Genomic DNA, 8,870 nt, shown 5'->3' on the forward strand with positions numbered 1-8,870 from the left:
ATTAAAAGAAATAAATGTAGATGTGTACTTTTTCTTAAACATGTAAAATGCCAAAACTTGTGTTAAGAATAAGTCATAAACATAAAATTAACCTTAAAAAAATAAGAATCAACCAGGCATAGTTCAATTCCAGCACTCAGGAGACAGAGAGAAACAGACGTCTGTGAGTTTGAGGCTAGCCTGATCTGCATAATGAACTCCAAGATAGCCATGGCTACGTAGTGAGACCCTGTCTCAAAAACTAATAAAGAAGCAAGCCTAACTTATCAAAGAATTCCATATTAATCTAGTGATGAGAAGTTGTTTGCATTGAGTTTAAGCAGAATTAGTTTAACATAATTCCACAGAATTCAATAATTGAATGAAATAAAAGTAAAATGTTAGGTGATAATACTGTAAAGTATTTTGCAAATACATGCTATATATTCCATATGTATCATATAAATACATAGCTTTTAAATACCTTCTCTTTTGGATTTTAGATTTTGAGACTAGGTTCTATTCTATAGCCTAGGCTGGCCCCGAGCTCCTGAGTAATCTGTCTCTATGTCTGGAGCACTGGGATTACAGGTGTGGGCAACCACACTCAGCTCAAATACCCATCTTACCAAAAGCAATCAGAACTTCTGAAAAATAAAAAAGATCTGGCTGAACATCTAAGGAGGTGGAGGAATAAATCCAGAACCTCTGCAGGGAAACCAGATGGACACAGAGAGCACTGTACATGTGTGAATGAAAAAAAAATCAGCACAGAGGGATCCTCAGAGCCAGTAAGAGTGGGGGATGTATGGCTGCATGGATGTTACAGAAAACGGTCTGAGGAGAATTCTCAGACCTGGGGAAACATACTCCATCAGGTTTTAAAGGGACACTTGCAGGCAGAATGAAGCAGATCATTTCAAACCAATAGTTCCTGGCTAGTTATGAGCAATTTTGTTACAGCCTATCTCAAAAAGTTTGTATATTCATGGTGTATTCTTAAAGATTTCCAGAGAAACCAAACTTACCAAGTTTGTTCACTAGGGTAGAAGGGGGACAGCTTACCAAGTATGTTCATTACAGCAGTAGCCACTTTGGTCACACTCAGAGCATCTGTAGAGGAGGGTGTTTCATCCCTGAGATAAAGGCTTGGTACACAGTAAGGTCATCCTACTGGGAGGTGATTATCATTTCATCCTTTAGTGCAGTGACAGTGTCTGCATGGAGATTAGAAACCTCTGAAAAACCCCTGAACTGTGCTCAAATCCCAGAAAGGGATTAGAATTATTAGGGACAGATCAGGCTAAGGGAAGGGGCTAAGGGAGAAAAACAACATCTGAGATTGCTGAAAAACACAAAGTGGAAATGACAAGGGAGATGAGGGAACTGAGGTCTAAGGAGTGAGAAGAAGTTTGTGTATCTTGCCAACTTGAGAGCTTAACTTCTTGTGTAATTATTTTTTAGTCCCGAGAAATTTACACTATGGCTACCTAGAAGAGGGAAGAGGAGACCGAGTGGGTAGGAGTGAACTGTTGGGTGTGACAACTGGCTTAGTCAAAAAACAAGAAGTTGTTGAAATAGGAGTGGCGGGGCTGCGTCCCCAACACCCCAGCCGCTTGGCTAGCTTATGCCCGAAATAACAACACACAAACTGTATTCAGTTAAACACCGCTTAGCCCATGAACTCTAGCCCTTACAGGCTAATTCTCGCACCTGGACTAGCCCATTTCTAATGAAGTGTATAAGCACCCCAAGGTGCGCTTACCGGGAAGATTCTAGCCTATGTCCATCCTGGGTCGGAGGAGCTTCATTGTGTGCATCTGCCTGGGAGAGCGGAGCATGGCGTCTCTGCTCCAGAGAGCAGAGCTGTGGAGTCTCTCCGGGAGTAGAGCAGAGTCTGACTTCACTTCCTCTTCCGCCCAGCATCCTATTCTGTTTATTCCACCCACCTATGTTCTAAGCTATGAGGCCAAGCAGTTGGTTTATTATAATTAACCAATGAAATCAACAGATTGATATATGACACTCCCACATCAAGAAGTGACTGATGGCCTGACTGTCAGAAGTGAACTTGGAGAAGCTTTTATTTACTTCTTTCGTGGGCATAATTAGCCACATAATGTGTGTCTCATTGTCGCTCTGGGTTTACAAGATGCAGCCAGAAAAAGGCCGGACCAAGGGAGATGGCTCAACAGGTAAGGCTACTTGCCTCCAACACTGACAACCTGAGTTTATTCCCTGCAAGCCATGGGGTCAAAGGCAAGAATAGGCTCACACAAGTTGCACTTTAATCTCCACACATGAGCTGTGACATAAGCACACACATAGTAAATGAATAAGCAACTAAGTAAATTTAAAAAATTTTAAAGCTGGCAAAGACTCTGCCACCTCTCTTATGAATGGCATAGTCAAGAAAGACGGATAATGACAAGTAATGTACAAGATGTTAAAGGTACTGTAGGACAGTAAGTGCTTTACATGAAAAGACATCACATTAGAGGAGCAGGAGGGCATGGAGGAAGACTGTAGTGTAACCTGGGTGGGAGTGGGAACCCTCTTTCAGCAGCAATTATTTCAGACTAGAAGAGAACACTGGACCACCTAGATTTGGAGTTCCAGGAATTGTGAGCCGTCTGTTGTAGACGCTAGGAACTGAAATCAAATCCTCAGACATAGAACAGATGGGATACTAAAGTCGTCCATGTTGTAGCAAGAGGATCAACATGTGATACAAGCTGTAGTCGTGTTTCTTTATGAACTAGATGCCCTCGTGTTTGGTGCACAAATGTTCTGATTCCTTATATCCTATTGGTGTTTTTTTTTTTTAAAGAAGTACATAGTGTCTTTCCCTATCTGTTCTGATTAGCTTTTGTTTGAAGTCTACTTTGTTAGATATTAAAATAGCTTCATCTGCTTATTTCTTGATTGCATTTGTTTGGAGTAACTTTTTCCGGCCTTCTAAATAAGATGATGCCTGTCTTTGATGGATAAATGTGTTTCTTGGATGCAGCAGAAAGATGAGCCATGTTTTCTAATCTAATGCTAATAGTGTCTATTAATATTGGGAGTTGTAAATGTGCAGTGTTGATTCATTGTTGTTTTGTTATTTTGGTGTGAGGTTTCTTCCCTTCTTTTGACTAACTTCTTGAATTATTTAATCCGTGTGTCCTCTTGGCTTTGGTTAACCTTCTCTTCAGACTGATGTTTTCCTTTTGGAGAACTGGAATGGTAGAAGAAATACTTAAATGTTTTCATCATAAATGCTTTTCTTAATGCTATAGTCATTGAAAGGTTTGTGGGTATAGTAATCTTGACTGGTTTCTATGGTCTCTTGGAGTTTGTAGAACTTTGTTAAGAGGCTGACATTCCACCCATGACAAACCAACAATCTAGCCCATCAACATGTGAAATGATGTCCAGCACTGCTGAGGGGAATCCTCGCTTCTAAAATGATGATGTTTCTCTCTGAATATTTACTGACTAAATTGATATTGCTGCCAGCATGGTTCTCCAAGGCCAGAACTCCAACACACCACGTGAACACTGAGAAGAGTCTGGAGCCCACGATATGTTCTCCCTGATGAGAAGTGATGGTTTCACCAGAAGAAAAGCAGCAGCACAGCAAGGACTGAAGAGTATCTCTGGAAAACAGTGGTGCCCTGAGTGAGGGAGTTAGTAGCAAGGGTGGTCTAGGGAGGATGACACAAATATCAAGAAAAGTATCTGATAACCCTAAGAACATGAGTCTCAACTGGAGAACAAATTTATGTGAGAGAATCTGATTTAGGCCAGTGTATGTTTAAAACTCTACTAATATCCAACTAATGTATGTGGTCACTTTGTGATATTTATTCTTATTTTTTCTTTTTCTTGAAAATGGGGTTTTTCTCACATACTATATCCTCATTATGATTTCCCATCTCACTGTTCGTACAAGTTCATCTACCTTTCCCCTCCATTCAGGTCCATTCCCTTTCTGTCTCTCATTAGAAACCAAACAGGCTTCTACGGGATAATAATTTTTAAAATAGCAATAAATAAATAAAATAAAGTAAGTAAAAAACAAAAACTATCACATTGGGGTTGGATAAGACAGACCAACAGAAGAAAAAGAGCCTGAAGCACAGAAATCAGAGACCCACTGTTCACACACTCGGGAATCCTATAAAACACACTAAATTGGAAACCATAAGATACACCCAGAAGACCTTGTATCAACCCCTGTAATCCCTATGCATGCAGCCTCAGTCTGTGAGTGCATATGAGCCTTCAACACATTGATTTAGGCAACCTTGTTTTCTTTGTGCCCTCCATTCTCCCTGGGTCTTACACTCTTCTCATCTCTTCTGCATGGCTCCCTGGACCCTGAACAGAAGGATTTAATGGAGACATCACATTTAGGGCTGAGTGTTCCAAAGTCTCTCACTCTCTATATAATGTCTGTCTATGGGTCTCTGTATTTGTTCCCATCATCAACAGAAGGAAGTTTCTCTGATGATGGCTGACCAAGGTAATGATTGATGAATATAAAAAGAATATTATCATGAGGAGTCAATTTATTGTTACTTTTGTAGAACAGCCATATTTGGTTTTACCATAGGTCCCTGGGCTATATAGTCTCTGGTCCTTGATCACGCAAGCAGTGCTGGGCATTGGTTCCATCTTATGCAGCGTGTCTTAAGTCAAATTAGGTATTGATTGGTGCCAAGAGATGGACTCTGTCTCATCTATTTTTTTTTTTTTGGTAATTTCATTTAGATCATCTTCGTATACGCATGAATTTTAGGAAGCACCTACTTATTAGGCTTCCATACTAAACCTCAAGTGCCCCCTTAATTTCAGTTGTCTCTCCCCATATTTTCTCCTTCATCACCCTCTTACCTCCTCTTCCTATTTTATGCTCCATTCCACCACCTCCATTCATCCACAAGGACATATTCTATTTCCATTTCTTAATGAGATCTGTCTTTATCCACTAGTCCTTTACTCTATACAAAGCCTCTGTGATGCTACCAGCTGTAGCTTGATTATCACCAACTTAACAGGTAATATCCACAGATAAGTGTAGTAATAGGAGCGGCGGGGCTGCGTCCCCGGCACCCAGCCGACCGCATGGCTAGCTTATGCCCCGAAATAATTACATGGAAACTGTATTTTTTTAAACACTGCCTGGCCCATTAGTTTTCGTCTTTTATTGGCTAGCTCTTACATATTAATCTAACCCATTTCTAATAATCTGTGTAGCCCACGAGGTGGCTTACCAGGGAAGATCTTAACCTGCGTCTGTCTGGAGTGGGAGAATCATGGCGACTCTGACTTGGCTTCTTTCTCCCAGCATTCTGTTCTCTGTTTACTCCACCTATCTAAATTCTACCTTATCAGAGGGCCAAGCAGTTTCTTTATTAATTAACCAATGAAAGCAACAGATAAGATACAAGACTCACCTCCATTATTTCCCCTTTTTTTGTTTAAGCAAAAAAGAAAGGCTTTAACTTTAACATAGTAAAATTACATATAACAAAACAGTTATCAAGTAAGAATTATAGTTACAATATTTATATCTACTTTATCTTTTATCATAACTAAGGAAAACTATAACTATCCATTCTTCAACTCCATCAAAGACTCCAGAAGGATATAATACTACCTAAGTAAACAAGAAATAAGAAAACTCTAGAAATGACAGGGACATCTCGGTGCCCAAAGTTCCTCTGTACTGTTGGGGCATCCATCTTCGGCCTTCAGGCCCATAGTATCCAGCAGACATTTTCATGAAGCAGGAACCCTGAAAGGCCATCTCACCTTTAGGCAAGTTCAGCAGTTCTCTCTCTGTGGGTTCTCTGTGTCCACTTTATGCAACAGTCCAGGCAAGAGCAGTTTCTTGCCCAAATGACTAACCAACTCCATAAGGAGCCTTTTCGATGCCCATCTTCCTCTTGAAGTAGATTGGTGCTGCCAGGAGCAGACATGTCTCATTATCATGAAAAGCCCTAAGTTATTAAAATATTTTAAATGCCATATTCTGCAGTCTTTGAAAGATATGAAGAATGCCTATCTAAGTGAAATATATCCCTATATATCTAGAAAATCTAATATAACTACAAACTTGACTATTATTAATGATTATCCATTAGCAACCTATATACATTACATTTTTACATGAACTACACAATTACAATACCTTAATCAAGAGTAGAAATACATATAACAAAACTGACCTTAAAATCTATACCAATGCAAATTATTCATATCTATATCATATCCCCCTTTAAATGTAAAAGAACGTTTATAAACCATATTTGGCAACATGGGCACAGTTTTTTTTCTCTCCAAACTGCTTATATATCTTTCTGCATCTTGGATACCTCACTCAGGATGATTTTTTTCTAGTTCCATCCATTTGCCTGTGAAATCGATGATGTCGTTTATAGCAACTAAGTAATATTCCATTGTGTAAATTTTCTGTATCCATTTTTTTTTGTTGAGGGACATCTAGGTTGTTTCCAATTTCTAGCTATTATTATTAGAGCAGAAATTAACATGGTTGAACAAGTGTCTTGGTAGTAGAATGAAACATCCTTTAGGTTTATTCCTAAGAGAGATATAACTGGATCTTGGGGTAGATTGATAACCATCCACAGTGTTTGTACAAGGTTGAGCTCCCACCAGCCATTCATGAGTATTGCCCTCACTCTACATACTCACTAATATAAGCTGTCACTTGTTATTCTGACAGGTATAAGAGGAAATCTCAAAATAGTTTTGATTTGCATTTTCCTGATGGTTAAGGATGTTGAACATTTCTTTAAGTGTTTCTCAGTCATTTGAATTTCCTCTTTGGAGAATTCTATCTAGATCTGTACTTCTGTTTTTTCAGTTTTTAATTGGGTGGGTTGTTATCTTGATTTGTAATTTTTAAGTTCCTTATATGTTGTGGATATTAGCCCCCTATTGGATGCATAATTGGTTAAAAATGAAAAACTATTTTCCCACACCGTAAGCTGCTACTTTGTCCAAATAACAGTGTTCTTTGCCACTCAGAAGCTTCTTCATTTCATGTGGTCCCATTTATTAATTTTGGTCTTAGTGTCTCTATTAAAGATGTTCATTTCAGAAAATCTCCTCCTGTGCTTGTGAGTGCAAGGCTACTCCCCACTTTCTCTTCTGTCAGGTTCAGTGTACATGGTTTTATGCAGAGGTCTTTGATTTATTTGCAGTTAACTTTTTGTACAGGTTTTTAAGTATGAAATATTTATATTCTTCTACAAGCATAGATCCAGTTTGACCATTTGTTGAAGATGCTACATTTTTAAAAGTGTATGTTTCTGTTTCTTTATCAAAACCTCAAGTGTCCGTAAGTATGAATTTGTGTCTGGATCTTCAGTTCAATTCCTTTGATCAATATGTCTGTCTCTGTGCTAATGCCATGCTAGGAGTTTTTTATTACTGTAACAGTATATTACAACTTGAAATCATGGATAATGATACTTCCTGAAGTTCTTTTACTGTTCAAGATTGTTTTAGCTAATCTGGCTTTTTTGTGTTTACATATGAAGCTGAAAAATTATTCTGTTGAAATCTGTAAACAATTGTGTTGGAATTTTTATGGGGGTTCCATTGATCTATAGATTGCTTTTAGTAGGATGGCCATTTATACTACATTAATCCTATCAACCCATGAACACAGACTTTTCCATCTTCTGAAAACCTCTTAAATTTCTTTCTTCAAAGACTAGAAGAAAATATTTTATCATACAAGTCTTTCATTTGCTTGGTTAGGATTACCACCAAATTATTTTACATTGTTTGTGGCTGTTGTAAAAAATGTTGTTTCCCTGATATCTTTCTTAGCATTTGTCATTGGTATATAGGAGTGTTACTGAATTTTATGAGATAACTCTGTATCCAGCTACTTTACTGAAAGTGTTTATCAGCTGAAGGAGATTCCCACTAAAATATCTTAGAGTCACTTATATATACTATCATATCATCTGCAAATGAAGATACTGTGACTTCTTCCTTTACAATTTATGTCCCTTTAATCAACTTCAGTTGCCTATTGCTCTAGCTAAGAATTCAAGTACTGTATTGAATAGGTACAGAGAAAGTGGACAGCCTTGTTTCTATTGCTGATTTTAATAAAACTGCTTTGAGTTTCTCTCTGCTTAAATTGATATTGGCTATGGGCATACTATAAACTGTATTTATTATATTGATATATGTCCATTGTATCCATAATACCTTCCGGACTTTTAACTGATGAAGTGTCGAACTTTGTCAAAGATTTTCTCTGTATCTAATGATGTGGTTTTCATTCTCATTTTGTTTATATAGTGGATTATATTTGTTGATATTCATATGTTGAGCCATCTCTTCATCTCTGAGATGAAGTCTACTTGATCATGGTGGATGATCTTTTGAATGTATTCTTGGATTTGGTTTGTAAGAATTTTATGAGAATTTTGACATCTATGTTCATAAGAGAAATTAGTCTGTAATTTTCTTTTGGGGGTCTTGATATGGTTTTAATGTAGTAGGGAGAGGAGAAAGAAGGGAGAGTCAGTGAGAAGTCATGTAGCCCTGTTGGAGACAGATGCCAGAACTTTACCTGGTAAGCCACAGCCTCATGGCAATACACAGATTAATAGAAATGGGTTAAATTAAAATATAAGTTAGCTAATAATGTGTATATTTTGCATGCAAATGGATGGAAATAGAAAACACTATCCTGAGCGAGGTAACCCAGACCCAAAAAGATGAACATGGGATGTACTCACTCATAATTGGTTTCTAGCCATAAATAAAGGTCACGGAGTGTATACCTGGTGAACCTAAAGAAGCTAAATAAGAAGGTGAACCCAAGGAAAAACATATAGTTATCCTCTTGGCTA

This window comes from Alexandromys fortis, unplaced genomic scaffold (assembly GCF_014885135.2).
Source record: "Alexandromys fortis isolate MF-2015 unplaced genomic scaffold, M_Fortis_MF-2015_v1.1 scaffold_339, whole genome shotgun sequence".
NCBI lineage: Eukaryota > Metazoa > Chordata > Mammalia > Rodentia > Cricetidae > Alexandromys > Alexandromys fortis.